The 25,616-nt window shown below is 42.9% G+C and overlaps 2 long non-coding RNA genes across 2 annotated transcripts in view; one reads left to right on the forward strand and one right to left on the reverse strand.

Moving 5' to 3' along the window:
- The first annotated feature begins 4,370 nt into the window (after nucleotides 1–4,370).
- The window catches only part of LOC148051582 (uncharacterized), a 29,236-nt gene continuing 7,990 nt past the window's right edge, over nucleotides 4,371–25,616 (forward strand). Inside the window, exons 1-2 of the long non-coding RNA XR_015700038.1 lie at nucleotides 4,371–4,518; nucleotides 24,031–24,361. This is a non-coding gene — a long non-coding RNA (uncharacterized LOC148051582). The remainder of the gene's footprint in view (nucleotides 4,519–24,030; nucleotides 24,362–25,616) is intronic.
- LOC148051583 (uncharacterized) overlaps nucleotides 24,360–25,616 on the reverse strand; it is a 260,189-nt gene continuing 258,932 nt past the window's right edge. The window contains exon 13 of the long non-coding RNA XR_015700037.1: nucleotides 24,360–24,873. This is a non-coding gene — a long non-coding RNA (uncharacterized LOC148051583). The remainder of the gene's footprint in view (nucleotides 24,874–25,616) is intronic.

Here is a 25,616-nt window from a genome sequence, read left to right on the forward strand (position 1 = left end):
TCTGAATCACTGCAGTTATTTTTATTTGGCAATATTCAAAAGGGAATTACTTTAGCAGCAGCAGCATTATCATTACTACCTGTCTTCAATTCTGTTTGCTCCGTATCACTATGAATTGAAAAATGCTGCACAGAGTGGGGTTCTGCTTTTTCCTTGGGCCATTCGGCAGCTCGCTAACTTTTGAAAAATTCCATTTCTCACCACCCTATGGCTTTTCAAAACCTGAAGAAATGAAGAGAAAGTACAGAGTGAGGAAAAGGAAAGAGTTGGTACAAGCCTACTAGATCTTCTGTTACAGGTGGTGGCAAAAACGAGAAAAAGGGAGAAGGGAGGGGAAAAAAATAGAACAGTTAAATCATCAGTATTTCTTTTCTGAAAATGATCCATAAAGAATTAAAAATAAAGCAGAAAAGACTATGGCAAAGTCCATTTTTGCAGTTAAGAAATAAAAATGTTGAGCTCCTATAGAATCTGTTAATAAGTTTGTTAAAGTTGTATCAAAACCAGAACTCTGGAAGCTAGGAGATTTTGAAATTTATGTTATCCATCAAAAAAAAAAAAAAAAAAAGGAATTGAACTGGAATCATAAACAAGTATACAACTGACTTTAAAACTTCCTTGCTATCTGTTCCTGATGCTGGTTGCTGTTTTGGTTTTTTTTAATAAGAATTCATTCTACCATTTCCTACCTTTTATGATCTCCACTGAGCCTTAACAGTTGCATTTATGTTTCAGTGTTATATACGCTTGCATTTCTTCCAACAGACTGCAGTGTGTACATACGTAGGTACATACATCTGCACGCACACGGGAGCATGGAAAGCTTGGGAATTACTAATGGAAAATATTACTAAGCTAATATTTTAATGGCGATTGCTGCAGATGAAATAGATATTTTATACAGATAAATCAGCTCCCCTGGGACAACAGAGAAGACAGTTCTTTATCCAAGCATCCCCAGGACCAATTTTATGGCTGCTACAGCCCACTAACAGGTGGTTCATCTGCATGAGATCATACAGCAGCGACCATCCAAAACTTTTCTGGTACCTCGCACCAAATCAAAGTGATCTGCTTTTATAATTCACGATGTGATTGAAGGAGCAGTAATGTGACCAGCACTCCGCGGCATTGCTCGCCTGCTCTTCCTTCTGTATGCCTGCAGGGGTAAATGGGAGGGGGAAATAAATGGAAAAGGAGTATGAGATATATTGATTTTAGCTGGCGTGTGCCTTGCCAGCCATCCAGCAGCCACCACACAGCTTTGAGAGCCACTGCACCTCCAGATGAACACAGGAGAGTTCCTTCTTGGCGGAAAAGAAATGAAGAGGAAAATCTGATCTCTTCACCAGCAGTTTATCGTGCTAGTTACTGCTGGCTCTGCAGAGGCGGGCCTGTGAGAGAATGGGACCATGACCTGATCAAACAGCTGTGGCCCTGAATGCCTGGGGTGGGGGGGACGAAAGGAGGGAGAGCGGCTCCAGCAGCCAGAGAAAAAAGGGAGGGAAGGGGCACGAAAGGGCTACGGTTCGCTGCTGGCAACTGCTCTGGGTGGCTGGGCACAATTCCCCCCCTGCGAGTTCAAAACAGGCACCGAAGCCTGTCCCAGAGCTCAGCTAGCAGGGGAGGGAGCCGCGGCTGACGCGGTCCTCGTCCCGGTGGCTTCGGGCAGGGTGGCTTCGGATGATATGGAGATTAAGGGTGGGAGAGAAAAGGGCTGGTAGGAAATAGCGCGTACCCTGTGAGGAAGGTCAGCCAGAGGAGAGGGGTGGGCAGCGAGCTCTGATGAGAAAAAGCATCACAGAAAGGGAGAAGGAAAGGCTAACACCTGAAAATCATCTGCTTTTTCTGCAGCTTGATGAGGACGCAGTGAGGGTAACTGTGCACCAACAGTGAATAATGCAGTTCCTTTGATTCTGCTTAGAGAACTTAAGATCAGATTTAAAATATATTCTATGTATTAATAAGCAGCACTCTGGTTGCCGATGAAATTTCACAGCTAGATGTTTTCTTCTGAATACCTTTGGTAGGTGGAACTTGAATCTCTTAGGATGTACCTTAAAAAAAAAAATGCCCAGAGTTCAGAGCATAATGAGCCTGCCAACACAACAGTGACAATATTAACCACAAGTTTATGCTAAGATGACTTGGAACTAAGTTACATCCAGTTTCGGAGCCTGCACCTGGCCTTGGTGATGCCTGCCTTTTTTTTGTGGTTTTGCATTCATGTTTTCCAAGGTTTCTTCATGCCTGCTTTCTCACGCTCACATGAAAACCCCACGCAACCAGGGGGAGCTGGCTGACTAAGTGGTGGTATAAAGGAAATGGTGACAGTGAGTAAAGCTCTCTCGGCATCATAAAGGGAAAAAAAACCCCAACCCTGGGGTGGGGGAAGAGCTATCTGAGTTGTAGTAATCAAAGAAATTACAGTTAATGTCAAGAGGTGGAAACATTCAGAAAAATATAACTGTTGTAGGACCGTCTTTTACATTCTCGTTTCATCTGCCGGCTATCACATGGCTCCATGACTTTAAATTAAACCAGGTGTTTCAGAGGAGCATTGGATTTGGTGAGACAGCTGTAGTGCACGGAGTGTCACCGGCTGTTAAGGCTTGTGCTTTAATTAACTTGAAATGGTATAGACGGGGGTATATATAATTGTATCCTTATTAACAGGTTAGGTTTGATAGGAAGTACTGGGCTTGCTTAATATTAATGTTCAGCAAGCTAATTTGACGTAAGTGAATTAATATCTTTCCCAGTGTAATGGTAAGCTAAACATACATCAAATACAGAAATAAGGCTAGGTTTTTTTATTCTTTTGGAGGCTGATGTGCCTTAGGTTGCTTTGAAAGGAAACAAGTAGGAATCCAGTAGCTGCTGGGAATGGCTTTAGCCAGGTTTGCCACCAAAAAAGATGTATCTTACCCACTGAGCCTCCGGGACTCAGTGCATTGAAACCCTCCGTGATGGAGAGGATTACCTGAATATATACACATCATCCCCTCTTTCACCCATTGAGAGAACCCAGCCTTCTGTGGAGGGGAGAATATCACACCAGAGGAAACACGGCGCAGGCTAGGAGTAGTACGAGGTTTTTTGGAAAGTCCACGTTCATTTAGAAGCAGCACATTTTTACTTTTTGGCTTTCTTGTAGGGGACTTGATGTACTTGTAACCTGAGCTCTGGCAATTGTCAGCGCGAAAAGCAAACAGGGACACGCCGTTCTAGTGCGTAATTTCTCAAATAAATTCAGAAGGCGAGCGGTACTGCAGGAGGCACATTTGCCAGGAAAGTACAGATCCTTCACTATGGCCATGACTGCCCTCCTGCGTACCCTCACATTCAGCCTGCAGGAACCTTTTCAGGGTGGTTAAAGCCTGTTTTTCCTTTGCAGGTTGAAGATGTATAGAAAAGCAGTGAATGCCCCAAGCTTGTGTACCTATAATCACTACATGCGACTTTACTAGCAAAAATCTTTTTTTTTTTTTTTTTATAGCCATCCTGGCAGACTCCTCCTGGGATCTGAGGAGGCAGCACATGTTGTAATGCTCACATTGACAATAATGAGGATTTTGCATTTGAAAGAGATATATTAGTTTTGTAGGTAATGCACCTCATAAACAGACTTTTCAGTCACTTTTCCAAAGCTACTGTGGCTTTAAAATGCCAACAGGAGCAAAAAGACTCATTAAAGTTTATTTTTATCCATTGGGACAGCAACCATGATTATGAATATCCTTGGAAACAATATTTATAGATTAATATGCAATTTTTTTCACGGTAGCTTTTCTGGCCATGCTCTGGTCATACACTGAAGTACTGTGCCCTTGTAATTGCGGGTAGATACGTGCCAAGCTTTCCTGACAAGCGTTAGACACCTTTGCCTCAGCTTTCCTGGTTGTGCTGTTTTAGGATACACGAAAACCAGCAGTCAGCCTCATAGCCGGATTTATTTTGCTGAGTCTGGCAACCAACCTGCACGCAGCACACTGTGACAGCACACAAAGCGTGCAGAATCCAGGCCGGGCGAGGGACGGTTTGCAATATCCCTCCTATTTAACAAACACTCCTTGTGTGAGGAGGAAGGTGGCTCTCTTCACGCCGACAGGAGCTTATGGATTAAGTCCCGGGTGGATGTACCCGTGACAGGCACGCTCCTCCCCGCCCATGAAGACCGGCGCTTTTAAGATGGCGATCACCGGCTTTTCGCGCCTCATTTTCGCGCACGCGCACGCCGGGGCCGGCGCAGCGGGAGCCGGCCGGGGGAGCAGGAGGGGCGGGGCCTCTCGGTCGCCGGGCGGGGCCCGCAGCCAATGAGGCGCCTGGGCGCGGAGAAGCTTCTAGATCGTGGCCAGCGATGGCCACCGCGCAGGTCCCGCCCAGGGCATAAATAGGGCGCGGCCGGAGGCCCGCTGGGAGCCATTTTCTCCGAGCAGTGGTTGCTGAAGCCTCTCCCCTCAGGCTGGGACGGCGCCTGAGGAAGCTTGCCGGGATGGGGTGCCCTCGCCTCCTTCGGTGAGTGATCTTCTCCTGGGTTTTCCCCCGTGAGCGAGCCCTCACGCGGCCCTGGGTGAGCGGTTGTGCCCCGTGGGTGCCCACGGGAGGGAGGGAGGGAGCGAGCGTCCCCCTTCGTGGGCGCGTGTGTCTGTGTGCGCACTTCGGGTCGTCGTTGCCGTGTGTGGTGCTGTGCAGGAGCAGTGCCCTGCCCCGCTGAGGCCTCGAACCTCTTACGTCCTAAATGTTATCGGGGTGTTGGTTGGTTTCAGTTTACCCCTGTTTCTCGTTGGTTTCTGTTGCGTGGTTTTGGTTGTTTCGTGTAATAAAGTTGTTTGAGTTGGTCTTTTGTTTTGGTTAGTGTACCTCTGCGGCAATGCTATGGGATAGTTTTTTCACCTGTGAAGTATATATCTCTATTTCTTGAGCCATTTCCACAGGCCTTGGGAGCTTTACAAGTGTCAGCTTGTCACAAGTAAGGTGGCTATTGTGCCATTTTACTGGTATTTTTAATGACACCGGATTATATGGAGGTCTTCCATTTCTGATCTCTTTTGTTATCTATGGCTGATGGCTTAGGTCACGTGGTACAGTACAGGTGTATCAGTGCAAGTAGACTTGAAATGTATTTACAGGTCTGAGATTTGTGTTAGTGTGACCAGAGACTCCAAGATGGGAGGATTTTGAGTGCTTTGCCTGTAGTGAATTTGTGAGCAGAAACTCAGGGAGTGGGGCGAGGGGTGAATAGGACCATTCCCAGTGCCTGCAGTCCAGGGGGCCCTCACTTTGTTTGGGGCTTCTGGGCCATGAGTTACTTCATTTGCCTCTGCTGATTTCCTCTACGGGACATTTTATACCTACCAGGTACATGGCCAAAAACCTAAAGTTTAAGACAGAGATGAGTCAAACCAAAACAGTGCCCAGTGTTATTCCATTCCTGATCCTTCTCTGCTTTGTGTGAGCTTTGGAGCAGCCAGCTGATGGGGGAGGATGGTAGGGTCCCTTCCCTTAGCCCTGTGCAGCTGGGTGTAGCGTTTTGACCCTCGTTTCAGGGAAGTTTTAACAAAATGGATTCTCACTGGACCTTCCTAGTTGTTTTTAAAATGCAATATACATGTGAAATGACTTCTGCTAAAGTTAGAATTACACCTGGTGACTGTATCTGCCATTTGGCTGGAAGGCTTTAGTGAGGCATTACTAAGGTATTAGTAGCAGGTTGATAGGGAATATTTATAGCCATTAGAAAAAAAATCTGCCTGTTGAAAAGCTTGCTCCACCATTCTGGTACATATAATGAAACAAAGTAAAGGGAGGATTTTTGTTACAATTTCTGTTTAGAAGGAAATATATACTGAAACTCAGCTGGGATGATCTTCACTGGGCTGTCCAGCATCTAAACATGGCATGTAAAACGGTGTCATTTTTAGGTTTTTTGCAAATGTGACTTATTTTTGACATTTGATGGCAAACACTGTTAGAATGCATTATCAGAGGTTATGTTTCAGCAAGACTGACTGGAAAACAGCACAACAGTGAGCACTTTGAGGCAGCACAGACCTACCCTTCCCAAGAGTGTCTCTGAAACTGCTGCTTCGTGCCTCTGACACAAAACTGCTGTCTTTAATGACCTGAACACAATAATAATAATACTTCCAGGGAGCTATAATAATAATTTTGCAGCTAATCTTTGTTTGTGTTTCCTTTTGTGCTGCTGGCTGGAGGGGGCACGCAGCTGGGGGGCCGGGCAGGACCGCGGGGTCTTTCCGGCATGCACCATTATTTCCAGATCAGCAGCTTTCTTTTGACCTGCCCTAAACTCTGGCCTATTCAGAGGAATAATGCCTGCAGGGGAGATACCTCCAGTATAGCTCTTAGTCCCTTTGTGATGGCTCTCCCAGATCCTATTTTTTTTGGTCTAGAAATGCAGCTGAGACATTTGTGTGACAGGGTTGATTAAATCCCAGCTGTGCCATATGAGTCTGGGTCCCAAAAAGTCAGGACAGTTTCCAAGCTTGGCAACACAAGGTCTGCCTGAGAGACCAATGTAATCTTCAATAGACATGTAACATCACCCTTCTTCCCAGGTGCTAAAAAGACACTAGGACTCAGTTTCTCACAGCACAGGTGTATTTAATAGGGAGAGAATGGTGCTCGTCAATGGCACTCATTTTCACATGGAGGCCCTAAAAGTTCATTACAAAGCACAGGTATTGCTGGTGTTGGGAGGCGTTGCAAAGGTGCTGCCACAGGGTGGGCTCCGCAGTGCCTCTTGCCATGTGGCTTTGCCACATTTCACCCAAAACAGGGCTGAACTGGATGTAACAAATTAGCTTTTCCTTTCTGAGGTTATTTAGGGCGATTTTGGAAGTCTCTTTTAAGGCCTTTAACTGGCTTGTGAGGACAAGTCATTGAAGGCACTGCCTTGTTGTCTCCCCCGGGAGGAAGGAGCTGGCCCTATAGAGCACTTGAGGGGGAGGAGAGGGCTTCTTTTTTCTCTCTCCCCCCTCCCCCCCACCCCCTTTTTTTGAGATAAACCATTTTGCCCAAAAGAGAAATTTGTGTTTTGGAGGTAATACTGTATTTTTCTAAGCTTGCTTTCTGTTCCATCTCTGAGTATAATATCAACTGAAAGGCCCACCCAGCAAAATCAAAAAGCACCAGCAAGTCTGTCATGGGGCTTCGTGGGAGCGCTGGGGGCGGCTGTCTCAGACCTCCGTGCTCTTTCCTGAGCCCTGATGAGGGGAAGCCCTTGCCATCCACAGAAAAGCCAATCCAGCCAGAAAATCCTGCCTAGAGACCATGGCACCATGAGGATCTTGGCCTGCCCCTGAGGGAGCTGGATTACCACCACTACTCAATATTTTTGTTTTGTGGCCACTTTTCAGCCATGGTATTTTAATGGCAAAACTAAGCTGGTTTTATAGACAAAACTTAGTTTAACAATTTTTTTTTGCACTGAATTTGTTTCCAAAAATAGGGAAATAAATCTTTAAGCCCCATCCATCAAGGATTTTCTCCACAGAGAGAAGATCATATTGCAAACCACCAAAGAAATACAGAGTATTTTGACTGATTATGTTCTGTTCGTTGCCATTAAGACCTCTATGGTTTCCCAGCTGTTGCATACTAATACTGCTGTAGTATTACAGTTTCATGTTTGAGTTTGCTGGACAGCTTTCAAGCTGATGGTAGTGTGAGAGTCATTCATAAGCACTGCATTCACACCGTCGCTGGCATCGATCTCAAAGGCTGGACAGGCTGGCAATTTACTGTATCAACACAATGAATAAACCAGGATGTTTCCCCAACACAAACAGAACACTTTTTTTCCAAGAAAGACACATTACCAGATTTCAAATTGAAGTGAAATCATCACATTTGTTGGATTATCTTGTGAAGAGACTAATCAGAGAGTCCAGAAGACCGGGCTTTATTACTGACTCTGCCAATGAGTCACTCTGTAACCCGAGGCAAGTTATTTGCCACCTCTTTGCTTGCAACTCCCCATATAAACTGAAGAAAAATCAAAGAAAATCAGTATCCTTCCCCACCCTTTGCTTTTGCCAAGTGTTTTAAAATATTCAGGTGAAAAACAGTAGGCAAGTGAAAACTGTCATGCATTGGAAAATATTTCCATTGTTGCTGGTTTACAGCAAGCTGCAAGAGGAAAGTAACAATTTGACACCATCACTTTGAAGAGAGGCAAAGAAGCAATGCTGCTTGACTAAAAAGGGATTTGTTTTATTTTGTTAATTGTGGTCCTTTTGAAAAATGATACTTAACCTGCCAGTGAAGTGCTAATTAATGTTAGGATGTGGTACACCATATAAGAAAGGCTGCTGTTGAGGAATGTGAATGAAAAGAAATTGTTCCTGAGGTGTTGATGGGTAAACAAGATTGCTGTAGAGGTGGGCCACAGGTAAGCTTGACTCTGCGTTTTTGAAAGCTGTTGCCTTGCTCTTTGTGTTCATTAGTTGACATTTTCCATGGTGGGAAATTGAGGAAGAGAAAAATCCTTCCCCTTTAGCCACCACTGATATTCCCATTCTGAGCTTTAGTTTTTTAGAGGCAGCAGTCTTTAGGATGGGGAGGTGCTCAGAGCAGCGTCATTAAAAAAATGGTATGTAATGAACCATCATTTTAAAACCTAATTAAGATTCTGTTTCTCACAGGGTAGTTTCATCTGACACTTTGCCTGTTTGTCTGATGGTATGTGGTAGTCACATTGTCAAAACTCCTCGCACTCAGTTTAGAATTGTCAGTATTTTGATCTTGTTTTCAATCTTTTCAGTTTTCCTCCTGACAATTTTTGTTGTTCAGACAGAAACATGCTGTATAATACCCTATAGAGGGAGAAAATCTGGTTTTCTCTCTGCTTTCCAATTATTTAGAGCTGTTTTCTTGATCTATCACAGAGGTTTCTGGCTTTGCATTTGGGACTCTTCCCATGCAAGATGCACAAAGGAGCACTTTGCTGCTGTGTATTGATAATAGTGTGGGGCACTTTGTGGTGTCGTCGTCCCCCCTCCCCCCCCCCCCCCCGATTGTCTTCTGCAGCCATTCTTGACTTGTCTGCCGCTGGCAGCGGGCACCTCAGGAAAGCACGAGAGCAACAAATTGAATTGCAAAGAGTATACAATTGATTATTGTAATTACTAAAAGCTTTTCTTTCAGCAGTGCTCCCAAACCCTTTTGGCTTGGGTAGATGGAGACCTGTTCTGACCCCTTGCTGGACTGCTCCCCTTGCCCACGTGCCTCCCTGGGTGGCTTCAGCCAAGCACAGGAGCCATCTCAGCATCAACTTCAGGTGCCCAACAGCCATTCCAGTACATCTAATGGAACATAAAAACAAGCTAGTGATGTATTAAGAAATCATCCTGGAATAATAAGCATCCTATGTTCCCAAATTGTGTCATATTTGATAATGACCATCTAAACAACTGTGTGAAGTATAATCCTCATAGATGGACTGGGAAGGGTGAATCTGAGGCAAAGGTACACAACCAACTGTGACTCAGTTGCAGATAAGCTCAGCTGTATTCTTCTGGGAAATTCAGTGCTCAGTAAGGTTTTTTTCTCCCTTTTCTTTTGTACCATACAAGAGGATGAGCTCTGACAACGTGTCCTTCTAGCCATATTAGACCAGTTTGTGGGCAGTCCTGTTATAGGATCAGGCTTTTCAGCAGGTGTGTTTTATTCAGATATTGGAAAGAAAATCCTCCAACAAACTGTGAGGAGGTTGCTATCACAGGCTACCTCAGCAGTACGGAGTATTTCATGAACCCTTCCCAATAGATGAGCTCAGACTCACTAACCACCCACAAGATGTGTTCACTTCTAAAGAAGGTAGACAAATATGAGTATGAGCAATGAAGGAGGAATATCCTCTATGTTGAAAAAAAATAGGAAAAAGATATATTGAAATAGCTGGGAGTACTTACATTCCTTACTCAAAGTCAGAGGAAGGAGCTGAGGGTCAAAGGAAGGACACCGAGTCCAATCAAGGGCGTGTGTAGAGACAACTTTCAGTTGTTGGCTGGCCAACATGAGTGTCACTGTGCTATCAGCTGTTGTCCTCCATTTCATTTATAAGTGTCCAGTGGAGCACAGCTGGAGGAGGAACAGTTCAGTATGTCAGCAAACAGCAATGCTCTTGCAGCTGTGGTTGCTGGGAAAGGCACAGCAGCTTCTATGCAGGCACTTCATGGTCACCAGCTGTTGCGGTGACACCCCGTGTCCCTCTGTGGAACATCCAGCTAGAAATACGGAGCTGGAGCTCACTAGTCTGACACCCTCCGGGGCTTTCTGAATAAGGCCTAGAGTACATGGTCACAGGTTTTTCCAACACGCTGGAGATGCTTTTCCTGCCAGTGTGATATACCAGCAGATGAGGAAAAAGGGAGAGGATCGACCAAACCTCTTGTGAGAAGAATATTTCACCTGGAAAATGCAGTTTTGAAAAATGGAATTGAATTGTGATCAAAAGGCTTACTCTGATGGAACAATGTGGTTTCTTCTTTGGAAGGAGGAAAAGGGAGAATATAATTTTGACATGCAGAGGTGTTCTACAGTGGATTGCATCTTCTAAAAGTTGCATTTTTCCTTTCCAGAAATATTTTGGAATTCTTGTGCCATTGCATTTTTAGCTGCCTGATCCAAAGGGAGAATAACTTTAGAATAGAAAAAAAAATAATAATGCTTGATAACAAGTCTATTTACCAATTTCTCTACAGATCTATATAATTTTTCTATAACTCTGCCAGCTTTAAGTTTCATAGGTTAATAATTTTTGCAACTGCACCATTTGTATGGTGTAGAGACATGCTTTTTGGCAGTCCCAATATTCCAGGGTTGCATTATAGTTCATGTGGAAAAGGAGAACTTTCCCAGATGTGCAATCACAGAATTTTGTGATTTTTTGATATTTACCTTGATATGGCCAAAGCAAAATTTTATTGATTGTAAACAACTGTGAAATCATTTGATCAGCATTGAGCAGAGTACAGAACTACTTTTTTTTCAGTCTTCAAAGGATCATTATCTATTTTAGAAAATGCTGATGTGCGAGCAAAAGTCTTAAAAAGAGAACTTGGGTAAGAGCTCCTTTTGTTTCCAAAGTCTCTCTCCACTTCCCACACACATTCGGCCCACTTCTGGATATATATTTAAGGCAGCGAGAGCTCCAGGCTGTTTGTACAATGAAATTGGCAGGAGGCAATCTTTCATTCAGTCACACAATTGTGCCCTTTGAATATAAGCTATGAAAACAACTAATATGATAATTAAATGATTTGAAAAGATACCTAATAAAATAAACAGTTTCACATCATCTCGGTAATAAAAGTAATATTACTTTTTCTGAAAGTGCCTTTTGTCTTGAAGGCTTCCAGAGCCCCCACCGCTGCCAGCACTTTGCACGTGTCCAACCACACATCAGAGCCTGGTGAAAGGCGCTCCTTCCCGCATGGAGGACAGCCAGCCTTTGGTGTGACATGCACTGCAACCTGCTGAGGAAGGAGCCGTGAAAGCCAATTTCAGTGTAGGAAATGCATGACTATTATCACTGTTGTTTCTCAGAAATCATGTGCTTTTGCAACCAGAGCCACTGGAGAGGCGATGTGTGGACCTCATGTTGGTTGATCAGCTTTCAGAGCTTTGCCTCTTCATGAAGACTCTTTGGGTATTCATTTATATGTACCATATTGGACTTCACGATCATAACCTGATGGGTCTACAGAAATCTGCAACCTGTCAGTTAATCTAGAAGTAATCAAAATAAATCTGAAGAAATGTTTTATTTCAAGACTCACTTTCTTATAAGAGATTGAAATATATATTATGATTCCAAAGATGCCTTTTTTTTTTTCTTTTAATACACAAAAAGAAATGGGGAGGTTGCAAACCTCTCTGCTGGATCAGAGCCCGAAAGCCAACATCCTGGAACAACATCAGGACGCAGTGCCACCATATTTTTCCACCTCTATTTTTCCTTCTTTGAAAATACACTTTCACTACTCTGTTGATGGAGAGCAGCAACTCTCTAGACTCCTTACCCAAAGAGTAGGTAGTGTCTGCTCAGTCGCAATGGTGTAGTCATAAGGTCTTCTGTGAGCCTTGGCTTGGCATAGACCTAATTTTATTAAGAATTAATGCGAGTGATTTGTAATGATACTTCACATTTCCTTTCAATGAGGAGTTCCATATTCGTAGCCAGGTTATTCTCCTATTGCTACATACAACTTTCACAAGTGCAAAGGAAGGAAAAGGAGAAATAAATTTCAGTGATCCTTGCTTTTCCAGCTTAGCCCATTCCTTCTGCGGCTTCTTTTCGTCCCCTCAGTTTCACAACATGCTCACAGGCACTTGTGTGAGGACTTCACAAGGAGCACAGTGAACTGAGAGCCAGGGTGTTGTGCTCCTTCCTAAAAACAAATGACCAAAAGATGATGAGGGTTGATGTGCCTACATCTTCAACATCTGCATTTCCGAACTTCCCACAACCAGTTCTGATAAAATACATGGCACAATTCCTGCTCCTTCAGGCTAGTGTTTTTTTGATGTCCCTCACACCAGATAGGCACATAAAGCCACATTTCCACTTGTGTGGTGTTATTTTCTTTTAAAGTAACTCTTGAGGAGAACAAATCATTTCTGCCTGTTGCATCCATAATACTGCACGTTAAAGATGAGCACAGAAATGTGACTGAGAGTCTACTTATTATCCTATTGTAACTATCTCAGGTAGACAATTGCCCTAGGCTTAGATTTTCTAAAAAATTTATGTGTATCAAAAGGGATCTTGTACAGGCAAAAAGCAGCAAGTTGATTTTTCCAAGAGCAGCTTGCCATTTTAAGCAGTTGTTGGCTTAGTAAGTGAAATAGCTTAGGGCTATATGCATGCCATAATGATTGCATTTTGTAAGAAAAGACTGTGCCTATGGGTCTCAAAGTTTCAGAGCCAAGACTAGTCATATTTGTGGTCCTCAAGTCACAACCCCAAGCTATTCTCACCACCATAGATAAGGGGTAGCTGATCATAGAATAACACTGATTTTAAAATAACTAACCACAGCAAAATTAAAATGACCTAGTCAAGTAATACAAAGAGTATATGATTGACAAGATAGCTGTTCTTTGAAATGTACTGGAGGCAGTAAATAGCACCTTATGCCCGTAAGCTATTTTCTATCTTAAAGCCAAGAATAATGATCTGGCATCTGTCCTTGTGAGTGAGGCTTCAGTTCTGAAAGCTGCAACAGCTCCCTCCCAAATGCCTCTGGAAATGATAGCAGTGGTGTGCTCATGGGTTGTAATTATATCATGGGGTTCTTCTCCCCCCCCCCCCCCCCCCCGTTGTTTCTCTCTAATGTAAACAGCTGTGCAGGGTGGAAGTGGAAAGTTTTGCCTCTCAAGGCTTGTGCTTAGGTGGATTTAACTTACATTTGCATTTCCTTGGGGTGGCCAGTGAGAGAAGGAAATGCAATCTCAGGAGGTCCAATTTCTAATTTATCTTTGTCCCCATCAAAATTCAAGTGGCAACTGAGATTTTGTTGAACTGTAATCTAGATAACTTTACCTAATGCCACAGAGTTCAAACAGCTGCCAGGCATTTCTGTTCAACCCCTTTCTGGCAAAGAAATACATTGACTGTATACAGCTTGGATGCATAGGGCTGGATTGTATGCCTGCAAGTTATAGATTCTGTGCAATGTGATCTAGGCTGTGGTCTACGTGCGTTGTGGCATAAAACGTTGGGAGTTTGCATCATGCCTTGGCTCTGCTACCTGAGTGTTTGCTTTTTATTTGGAAGGGGTTTTCTTTCTGTTATTGTCTTACTAGGGCCATGGGAGAGCCACAGAAAAATATAAGTTGGAGCCCATTTCTGTTCCGTATTTCTACTGAAGAAGTTGCAAGACACTGTTTATCACTGCCTTACAATCACTATAATGTTGCCGTTCAGCGCCCTGTTGTGCGGCATATTGCAAATATAATCACGTACGAGCGTGAACTATTCCTGCCCAGGGCCCTGATACCCGGCGGGAAAGAGTGCCTGCCTCCATGTCACTGGGCCTGCAGCAGCGGCAGGATCTGCCCCTAGCCTTTGGCAGCCCTTCCCAGCACCTGAACCGCATGACCATGCTCATCTCACAGAAGCAATAGGAATCAAGAAATGCTAATAAACACTAGCTCTTTGCGTGCCCCCCCGCCCCCCAGTATGTCCTGGAATGCAGTCTGATGAACAGAAAGCTCTTGGAACGTGTCAGAAGGCTTTGTACAAAGTAAAATGCTCCCTCTTTCGGGCCTGGTATGTTTTCTGATGTTGTCGCGGTGTTTTGGTTTTTTTTTTAGTAAAAAGGAGAATTGTAACTTCCTTTACACTAGTACATTAGCATAATACGTTCCTGCCTTCAGGTACTGTATGTCATTGTTATGAGTACATTTTGACATCTCTCACACTTCCAGCACTCCAAAGATCCATGACAGAGTTGAATGAAAACTTTTTTTGACTTGGCAGGAGCAGTAAGAACACATAAAACCTGCCAGCTGTCAAGGATGTAAATGGTGATTTTGTTTCACTTTTTTAATGAATTAAAGCAGGATTGAAATCTATCCAAAGACAGCATGTTTGGCCTTGCAAGGAAAGAAAAAAATGAAAGGGAGGGATTTTTTTTCTTTTTTGGCACTTAGGCTCATACAGTGTTTATTCTTGGTAGCACAGAATAGGACAGAGCTACTCTACTGAAAGAGCCTTGGCCGTGGCCGTCGGGCATGAGACACCTTATCCAGGGACTGATTTCGAGAGAGGAAGCATTTAGGGGATTGAAAACAAAAAAATCTGCCTTATTTCAAGTCAGGCACCTGAAAAATGCAGCACCCATCACTGTTTTGGAGAAGGGTGGCAGCGAAACACTGGTAGAAGTCATTTTGTGTGTCGTTTACACGGTAGTCACAGCGAAGCCAAACTAAAGTCTGACGGCTTGTACCTTTTTTCTTAAAAATGATGTTTTTCCTGCTGTCTTACTGATGCCGCTTTCTGGGGTGGGGGCAGGTGTGTATTTCATTTGTAGGGCTGGCATTGGAACCATTGCGTACCTCTGAGCGAGTATGGTTGGTCCCTCTGGTTTCCTGGTCTCAAAATCCAAAAGCAGTGTGGGTTGGAGCTTCTGGGAGATGTCCTGAGTGTTCACACTTATCCTGTGCGATCATGGCACCCTTCTCTGTGGAACAGCGTTGCGGTTCTGAGCTTGTCTGCATTGCATAGCCTTGACCTACGTTTCTTGCTCTTGAAAAGTTCGCTCGAAGCTTGGTTGGGAAAAAACGGCTGTTTTAGAAATTGTCTGCAATTTTGTTCCCATTGTCTTTCTTAGCTTCTTAAATTTTGCACTTGAAATATCTTTGACCATAACCCATGATTCAACCTGATCGTTTTACTTGTGAGTGGACTGTTACATGCTCATATCTCTGCTTACTTAGTTACTCAAATTGCACATGTAGCTGCAGACCTACTCCTCTGGTGGAGTCTTACTCTGTATCACATGTACCCAAGCACATTGTGCCCACCTCTATACACGTGTGCATTCTTCTTCAGGGATGAAAACATAGTAAAGGATTTGCCAGGTGCTTTGCCTTTCATGCCATGACTTCTGCTTAAGCTTTTCAGATGATTTCCCATTCAAGAACTAGCCAGTTTCAGGTCATAGTTTCCAAGCCTGTTAAATAGTTATCGGTTATGAAGACTATCTCAATAACTTAAAAATGGAACTGCAGTTGTCTCAAACACAAGCAGGGAGAAATGAAGTCTGTTCTTTTGGAAGATGCAGCACCTCACATGAAAATAACTTCATATTGACTGATGTTCCTGGACCAAAGATCATCCTGAAAGTACAGCTCAGCTTTGGACTTGGGTTAAGCCCAGCGTGAGCACATCTCAAATAACGTGGGCTGAACTGGCCTTTCGTGCAGGGCAGGAGAGATTCCTGCGTGCCTGGCAAGAGGTGCACGGAGCAGATTAGCTCTTGCGGAGATTTACAACAGGCTTCAACTTTGCTTTGTGAATAGACCTATTAATTCAGTGTGACTTCTCAGGCAAGCCAAGCTCATGCTGTATTTCAGCCAGATGGTTTAGACAAAACAAAAGTGAAGAAATTTGTTCAGACAAAACAAAACTGAATCCTAACTTCTTCTGAAAACTCAAGATGAGCCCGACTTTCTGAAGGAAATTTTCCTCCCCTCGCCTCTCCCTCAGCCTCCTAAAACCCTGGCACCTACCCACCTCAGCTGGAACAGAAAGACTCTCCTCAGATTTCCAGCCTGTCTTCAAGTAGGAAGTGTAGAAAATCTTGCAGGAAAGCCTTTCCTTATGAGCTTTCCAGGCAGATTTTCTGAATACAGAGAGTCTTGCACATTTCAGTTACTTACTAAGTCTTCTGAGAAGCTTCCATCTGTAGCTTTAATATAATTCTTGAGACACAATGTCTAATTACAGGATGAAAGGCTGCTAAACCCTACAACCACTTCAGTAAACTTTGTAGGATTGTAGGTGATCAGAAATATGTTGAAAGTCAAAACCCTGCTCTCCTTTGTTTGAAGAGAAATCTTCATTTATAGCAGCATGCCAGTTAATTGCAGCAATTACATGAAAGACCAGAGAGGGCTAAGCTCAGCAAATAAACGTGTCACAATATTTTTCTCGCTTTGAGGGAGGGAGTTGTGCATGTTCTGCGAAGACGCAGAGCAGGTTCACCTGCCTCTGGATCCTGCTCTCACTTAGCATCTTTTACCTCTGTCTCTGAAACGGGGAGTATCTGTTCATAGAAATGAGTCCAACTACCTCCTCCCCAACGAAAATGCAGGCTCGGGAGATGGAAGGAATCCCCACTGTCTTTCCAGATCAAGTTTTTCTCCCACTTGTTTGGGTCTGGGGGAGCTTCCCCACACTGCAAGCCTTCCCTGAGCAGGGTTGAGGCACGCCTACCTCCACCAGCAGTCCCAGACCCCATGCCAAGGGCGTTATGTGCCTGCAGCCACCGAAAGAAGCCATGGGTTCCATTCATAAAGGGGTGAGACAAAGTGAGTTAGGCGCTTAAATCTTGCTTTGAGAAGGAACAGGGGAAAGACGGGAATGGCTGTCCAGGAGGAAAAGCTGGCTGGTGCCCCCTGGCATCACTGGCCTCGGCACCCCCAGAGCTGAGGCCAACTCCTGTCCTCCTGCCCCTCAATTGCAGCACATTTTATGCCACCAACACACAACGCTGAGGTAAATGTTGTGCAGGGAAGAACTCAGCGGTGATTATTTACTCACCTGCTGAAGCAGTAATTTGTGCCATATTATGAAAGTTTTAGGTTTCCTGATGTATGGGAGGCAAAAAGCCCCCAAATTAGGATGCTTGGGTTGTCACTGTCAATGGAGACAAGGTGCATGGTGTTCAGGCTTGCTTTCTTTCGTGGGGCTGTGGAACTTAAGCATGCTTAATCCTTTTTAATGAACACTTTGTTGATGCAAATGAGCCTACAGATCTCTATTTAAAGGAAAATACCGAAAAATCTGTTGGGAGAGTGTGACTCTGTAAGATAGGCTTGGCTAAAATAGAGAGTGCTGTATAAAGGTGAGTGAAAAATACCTGCAAGTTAAAAATACGCTTTTGGTAAGCTCAGGAAGATGTTTCAGAGGAGAATGTTGTCTGAACTGGTGAATTTTTCATTTCATAGTTATGAAAAGAAAAATAATTCGATTCTACTCTTCTCCCGAAATAGTTCAAAACAGAGAAATACTAGCACTGTTTTCAAACAGGGCTTTCCTGTACTTCAAACTGGCTTGCTTTCTAAAGGCAGGAAAGAACACCAAGTAACACTGACTGTTTTGCCAGTTGGAAAACATTTAGAAAGTGTGAGAATGTGGAGGGGAGGGAAAAAAAAATCACATCCTTAAGCTCTGTCACTGTTTTTCAGCTGGAAAAATATTGGAAAGCTGAAAGATGTTTCTTTTTTCATACAGTCTTAATTTGCAGAATGGTTCCATAGGGAAGCCATTGTCTCTTAGGAAAGATACTCAACCGAGAAAAAACAGAGTTTTCAAGCACTCTCTAGTCACGTGAGTCTGTATCATTTCTACTCACTGACTGATAAACAGGGCATTTATCAGGCTGGATATTTACACCTAAAGATAATCTGTTACTAGAAAGACAGTGGCCAGGTAGATCCTTCAGAGCATAATAATTTTCCATTTTTTCTGTGAGTGAATTTTTAAAAAGAGTTTTAAATACGCACTTGCATACAAACATGAGACAAACATTTCTGTCTTAGGCCCCCGCTCGCTTAAGAAACAGCAATATTTCAGACATTTTCAAGAGCAGGATAATGAGGAGCACATACAACGAAAGCAAATTTACAACTCAAATAATTATTCACTGACTTTTCCAGCTCATTTTGCTATCTCTAATAATTCTTACTTTCCTGTTTTAATACTTTGAAAAGTTTGTTGAATGGTTTAGTCAGTCAAAAGTCTCACATTGCGTAAAAATTCGACTTCCTTAAACGGGTGACCTTCCCCCCTATCATCCAGCTTTGCTCGATGACCCTTCCCACTCTCACTGGCAGTTATCCTAATCAAATAGTATTTGGGGTAGTCTGGGCAGTTGAGTGATTCAAATGCATTTCACGTATCCTTTTGCTGGAGCCATGGTTTGCAAATTACTGCACAAGGTGCCGTGCTTTCTCCTTACTCTACCAGAGGCTATTGCTTAAAAGATCCAGTTCCTGTAAAAACAATCATAGGCCAAAACTGAGAGAGTGATGGAAAGACCCATTTTAGTCATGTATTTTTTGGCATGGAACCACTGAGAGTGCATAATCTGTATAAATGTTAGCTCTCTAAATAAACATAACCTCTGATTGCATTGAAAGAAGGGAATAAAGTTGAAACTTGTTCCTTTCATTAAGCAACCTTTCAAAACCAGCGCTTGTTTTGTTCTAAACAGCCATAAATCATGACAAATGATAATAAACAAATAGCAACAATAGCAACGAAGCCAAAAGAGCTACCAGACACTTCACTTTTGTTCCTTTCCTCAAGTATGGCAGTATTTTGTGTGCTGTACAACCTAGCCTTCAACTTGCGGAGAGGGGATGGGAAAGCCTTCGGGGCATGTATCTCTGTAGCTGGTTTTGTGTTGACGTGATGTGGTGGGGGTCAGCAGTGCTGTGCCACCGAGTAGTCCTGTGGGCACTGCTTGAATTTCATCCGTCGATGTTTGTGGGATGTTTCTGATGATGTAAACTTCCCGCTCTGGATCTGCGAAGGGTTATAGGCTTTTGGCAGAAGCCAGCTGCTGACAGTAGTCACCATTCAGTACTTTGTCCGGTTTTGACTCATCTCCAAACCCCAGTAGTCTAAGCAGGAATCCTTTTGCTTTCTTGTTGTTATTGCAATTCACCATGATGTTACTGATATATGTAAGGGGGTTTTGTAGTGTAAAAAGGACAGCAGGAGCATTCTGTTTATGTGCTTAAAGTAGCCTGGAAAATATAGAGGAAAAAAATAAAATTGATCCACCTAAAGCAATTACATAAAAAAAAGAGTCTCCACTCTTGGTGCGCTAAGTGTTTTTGAGAGAGATGAAAAAAAGTGGAGTGTTTTTCTGTATACCATGCTATAAATGTCTTAAAAATCCATCTTTCCCTAGCCATATGTTAAGGAAGGCAAAGCAATGCAGATAAGACGACACGTAGGTAGACAACAGGTTTTGTGGCTTAACAGGTTAAAATGTGGCTTAGCCGTGGGCTCTGTTCCACTTCCTCCATCTGCTTTCTTAATGCGCATAGGTGACCTTGCACAGCACGGGCCAACATTTCTAGGACAAAGGTTCACATTTTTACTAGCTTTCTGAAATTAAATAAATCAGAATTAATTAATTAAATACTTTCATTGGACAATAGGGAAGTAGCCGATAAAGTATACCCTCCATCCAGACTAATGCATGGATGCTAGGTACGCAGAGTACCTGGTTTCTACTTCTTTTCCCGCACCTACAGCACTATTTACCCCCCATTTCTTCCTAGGACTATTGCTGATCACTCACGTGCTGCCTTTCTGGGAAAACCAGCACATATGAAACCCTGTGTCAATTGCCCACATCACACATATCTCCTCATTTCATGTTCCAGCCTGCTGGAAATGAAAATCTACTGTGTCCTCCCATATTCGGCCCTTTGGAGAACATGGACAATATGCACATATTATAGCTAGTAAAGTACACCTTATAACAAGAATAATGGGGGGATTGCAGAAGATGTGATTTCTGTGCACCTGACAGTAGAGGCATGCTTCTTCTGGAAAAGGAGGGATTTTGTTTTTAAAGTAGGTGGGTTTTAAGTCGTTCAGCAATTTGTCTTGAGGCAAAGATACAATATATGGCTATTTATAGGTGGTTTACTGCTTGTCACATAATGTTAGAACAATGCACAGTTACACTGGCTATTTTAAAATTACTTTCTTTTTTTTTTTTTTTTTTTTGACTGGGCTTGCACGGTGGTTGCAGGAGCTTGAACTTTAGCTGATCAGTGTATATTAATTTTCTTCCCAGTGTGTAAAGGCATCAGATCCAAAGTTTAAGGATTCCAGTGTTCAGTTAGTAGTGTTCACAACCTGTCTGTCAGAGAGAAACACTGCACTCAAAAAAATAAAAAAGAAAAAAAAAAAAAAAGAAAAAACCCAACCCATGTTGTTCATGCAAAACTCCTTGCAAATGACTACAGTAAAGTTTCTGGCAGTTCAGTGTGATTGATATGCAAGAGTCTGTTCATGTTCTGGCGCAAATATATCCTGATGAAGTTATCCCTTTAGTGGTCACAGAAGGTCATCTTTTATGTCTTTATTCCTTTGTAAATAAGGTCTTAGGTAGTTCTCCTCCCACTTTCCTATCTACACATGATTTCATAGTTTATTAACTATTTGGTGGCTTTCATTGTGTTGTGGCTTTTTTTTGTTGACTGGCACCCCGGCTTTGCCGAAGTGTGTCTCGATTTGCAACTGTGAAGGAAGGGCTGGAGCTGGGGCAGAACGTGACCCGTGATCTCTCCTTGTCACACAGGAGATGTGCAGAAAGAAAGGGGTAGGGATTAGCAGATAGAGCCTGCTGCTCTGCTCCCATTCAGCGCTCAGGGCCAGTGAATCTGTGGCCTGTATTGGTCACTGATTTTAGCTCTGCCAAGCCCATAATACCCTCTTAACACTTCCTAGCAGAGGCAGCGCTCGCAGAGCTCATCTCTGTCTCACCCAGCAGACAGAGAGGCCCTGTGGACAGAAGAGCTGCACAGTCTTCCCTTTCCTATGAAACAGGAGTTCTGCTTACTACCAGAGATAGGGAAACGGGCCACAGGGTTCCCACAAAGTAAATTAGGGCTGTTTGTTACTAAAAGTAAAATAGAGCAGAGGGAAATACAGCTTTGCTGAACAGCTAAAGCAGTGTGGTTAAGCGTTTTACAGCTAAATGGAGAGCAATACAATGCCATTAATTTGGTAAACAAAGCCTTTATATACTACGTAAATTCCCAAAAAACTGTAGCGTATGCAAGATCTCGTTACTTGAGTGTTTTTTCAGTGGCCACCTCATCTTATTATAAATTAGACCACTGATAGTGTTTCTGGACTCTTCCTTGTTTTGAAAAAAAAAACACTCAAATGTTGCGAAATGCCAAAAATCTCTAAAGGCATTTCTAACATTTCAGAAAACATTCTGGGACTCTTGTCAGCATGGAAAGCCGCATGAATGTCATTCGTAAAACATGATTAAACATAATTTTCTCTGAATTTTGTCATATTTTTCATTTTTGAAGTTAGATACATAGATGAAACCACTCGATTCTATAGATGACTTGAAAGTTCAGAATTGCCCTGGAGACCTTGGGCTCAGCCAAAGCAGATGCTGTAATAAAATTACACATACAGATACTTTAACAGGTTGTTCCTAAACCTAGAATCCTATTTATTGGAAACTCCCTACCTTTGGCAAGTCTCATCAGTTGCTATAATAAATACTCCATTTTCTGCAGGCACGGTGTTCATTTAACAGAAGCTCTGGAAGTGTTTGTGAATATTTTGCAGTGTCTTCCAACAGCCCCCAAACTAAACAGCAGTCATAAATCCATCCCTTAGCCTTGTTTAGTTATTCAGTGTCTCTGTTGGATCTGCTTCCCAGACATGTGAACTTTTCAGATGGCGCTTCAGTAATTTGTAACAAGTCCTAGGTTAATTATGTGCGCTTTGTTAAGGGGTTTCAGTAAACTTCAGGCTATCATGGTATGTTGGCATTGAAAACCCCCCCCAAAAATCTTACTTAAAACTGCTGAACTTTTCTTGTGCGACACACAAACACTTCCTGGCAGTTCGGGTGCTTCGCCTCTATCTTGAGCTTGTTTAGAAACTGAAGTATATGTAAAGAATATGTATTGTACATTCTATCCATATCTTACAGACAAAAATATATAGCATATAGCATCATTGTATGCGATATAAAATATAATAAAAAAAACTATATAGAAAGAATGCATGAGCTGGCAAAACTTGGGCAGTATGACTGTAGGCACCCTGGAGACCTGAAGGTAAGGAACTTGGACCCAGCGTGGCAGTACCAGTGCTGCTGGAAGGGCGCTGCTTATGCCAGGGCAAAGTGGATGCAGGGGCGCTCCTCTAGCAGGCTGCAACTGGAACGGCTGTGTTTGAAGTTGGATCTCTTTTATAATTAATTTTTTTTTCTTCCTTCTTTCCCCCACCCCCCTTCCTCTACCCAGGTAGTAAAACATAATGCCATTTTAGTTCTTAAAAATTAAAATGATAATACAATTCAGGAACTCAGTGAGTTAATTTTCTACCAGTGAAGGTGTAGGGCTAGTGCTAGAACTTTCTGCCCTAGTTCATTTTATTTAATCAAACTGGCAGAAGACTGGGCAGTGTAAACTGGCTTAGCTGAAGCTGTGCTAGAGGGTTTGCCCTTCCTGTTCCCCTGAACAGGGAGCAGAAACACTTTCAAATGCGGATGGCTCCTTAGGGTCCCGAGGCTTGCGCTGATAAAACCAGGTTCTAGTGCTGTCTGGGATAACCAGGGAACTTGCAGGAAGAGCCCAGTCAGATTTTGCCGTGCATATCAGCAATAAGATTCTCCAGAAAAGTTCTGCTTGTCAAATTCATCAAGTCCTAAGGGAAGCCCCTGAGTTTCCAAGATCTCAAACCAAAAGTCTAGCGGCGTCAGTTGTGAAAGACCCACTCCCAGGCAGAGCAGGTCTACAAGCCATCAACCAGAGAGGAAGTGAGCCTGGTGGCTTAGCTTAGCTTCTGTGGGCGTTTTTTTATTCGGTGAAACTATATGTTTTAAAATACGTTCTTGTATTTTATTGGACTTTAGTAGGTCATCTAGGTATTTAAACCAATTGGATAAAGTTAGTAGCTGTGTGACATTTTAATGTTAAAATCTCAGTATGTCTATAATGTTTTCCTTCGTGCCATTATTTCTCACTGACAGGTAAGGGGAGGTTTTGACACTGTTAATATAACGTAGGGTGTTAATCTTATAATCGCCCTGTCAGCACTTTGTGTCAGGGTGTTAATGACCACCTTTCAGCCACTCAGAGTTGCCTGCCAATAAAAATAGTACCGGCACCTATCCAACCAGCAGCTAGGCAGCTACTTTGCTTTTTCCCCAAAGAATAAATAGAAAATTTCACTAGCTATGTGGCTGTAAAGATGCTCCTCTCTCCTTACTCATTTCCTTTTCCTTCCCTGTACCCGTTGGCAGAAAAAACAACTTGGACAGTGAGCCTTTTTAATGTATTTTGCATGCTTTATTTTAAAACGTACAAATTATTTCTCAAGTTTTTAATAAACATAACACCTTGGACAGGATAAAAGCAGAATTTTTAACAGTAAGAAGCACAATTCTTTGCCACAGCTCTTTGCTGTATAAATGTAACCCAAAGACAAATGCTGTATTTCTGTAATTTCTCAATGGTTGACATGAGCCTGTATTTTTCTCTCTACAGAGGAGAGGGGCTTTTCCAGCTTCCTGGCAGAAGGAGTTGCACAATTCCAGATGACTGACTTTATATGCCTGGAGGAATTTTATTACACAAATAACAAAGGAAGACAAAGAGAGGAAGAGGGAGAGAGCACACACTCAAAGTAATAAACAAAGAAGAATAAACGTTCCGGCAGTTGTCCATAGGGATTCCAGATGCCGCTCCATCCCTCCGCAAGGCCTGCCTGCCTCTGCTTCAGACTTCTTCATAGCCCGCCTTAGACCTCTCCAAAAACGTCACTCTCGAATCTGGTGAAACCCTGGGATACTCAGGAGCTTTTGCACCCAGCGAGGCTGTGAGTAATTGCCATAATGCGTGCTTACTTGCTTTCTGAAAAGCTGTTCAGTCACAGACAAAATCCACACAAAAAGAATTCGTCTGCGAAATGACGGCTCATGCCGGGGTGGATTTCTGTCGCATTTCTCTCAGCCGAGTTCTTTCAAAGAGCCCGTTGCCCTAAAGCTGTGGTCCTTGTGGCCTGATGTACTCTGATGATGAATTTCCTCCCCATCCCGCTTCCACCATTGGTATTTAGGGTCTTAATCGCAAATTCTACACAAATTTAATTCAAATACAACTGCAGGTTAACTGTCAGTGAGGTGCAGGGAGCAAAAGAAAAGCCATCTCAGAGCTATGGTGAAATCCTGTATGGCAGTTAGTTTGCTGCTCTTGCTATCTTGTTGGGTTTGGTTTTTTACTTAAATTCTTACACGTTTCTTTTAATCAAGTGATGTGGCTGATTGGCCGGGGCAGGTTCCAGCATCATGTGCTATCCATCTGGATTTTATATGCATTGCGTTTTCCCAACTGAAAAGAAACAGACATACTACCCAATTAATTAGAACTCAGTCCCAAAAAAGTAACGTTTTGTTCCTAGAGAAAAATTTGTTTCTCATGTGGGATTTTAACGCAGACCAAAAAAAGTAGCAAAGCATAAACAATCACCAGTTTCCATGTCATACAAAGCCAAAGCTGCAGTCAGAATTATTTCCGTGTTAATACAAACAGAATTTACATAGCCTTTGCTTGCTATATTTTATAGTAAGCATGAATGCTGGAATTCCTGTTACCTCGGGTGCACAAAGATACGCATTAGATCACTAGATAAAGAATTGTGTTTTTTCCACAGCCTTCCCATAGTATTTGATGTGCTTTGCAACAGCAAAATCAACGTGAAAGCTCAGACACTCCAAGCAGATCAAGATATGCTTTGTCTTGCTGCGATCAGGCATTAATATAGAGAATACATACAATTTTTGCAAAGAAGATAATGGAATTGGATTCTAATTTTAAGGGGGGGGGGTATAAGACGAAATATCATTGACTTCAAGAAAACCACAATCAGCCAAGCAGTCTCCACTGAGATTGTCACCCGATGCAAGCCACAGTGGCCACTGGAAGGTGGCCTGCCAGTCCGTTTAAACAGATTAACTATCGTGTCTCAGTCCTGCCAGATTTCTCATTGCTGGTATTCTAAATATTTGTGTAATTGCACTTAAAGGGAAGATTTAACTGGCATTTTTATATGTAATACGTACTTCAAACTACAT

Source organism: Nipponia nippon, unplaced genomic scaffold (genome assembly GCF_047370975.1).
Source record: "Nipponia nippon isolate SJK-2023a ecotype South Korea unplaced genomic scaffold, ASM4737097v1 scaffold_6, whole genome shotgun sequence".
In the NCBI taxonomy this organism is placed as follows: Eukaryota; Metazoa; Chordata; class Aves; order Pelecaniformes; family Threskiornithidae; genus Nipponia; species Nipponia nippon.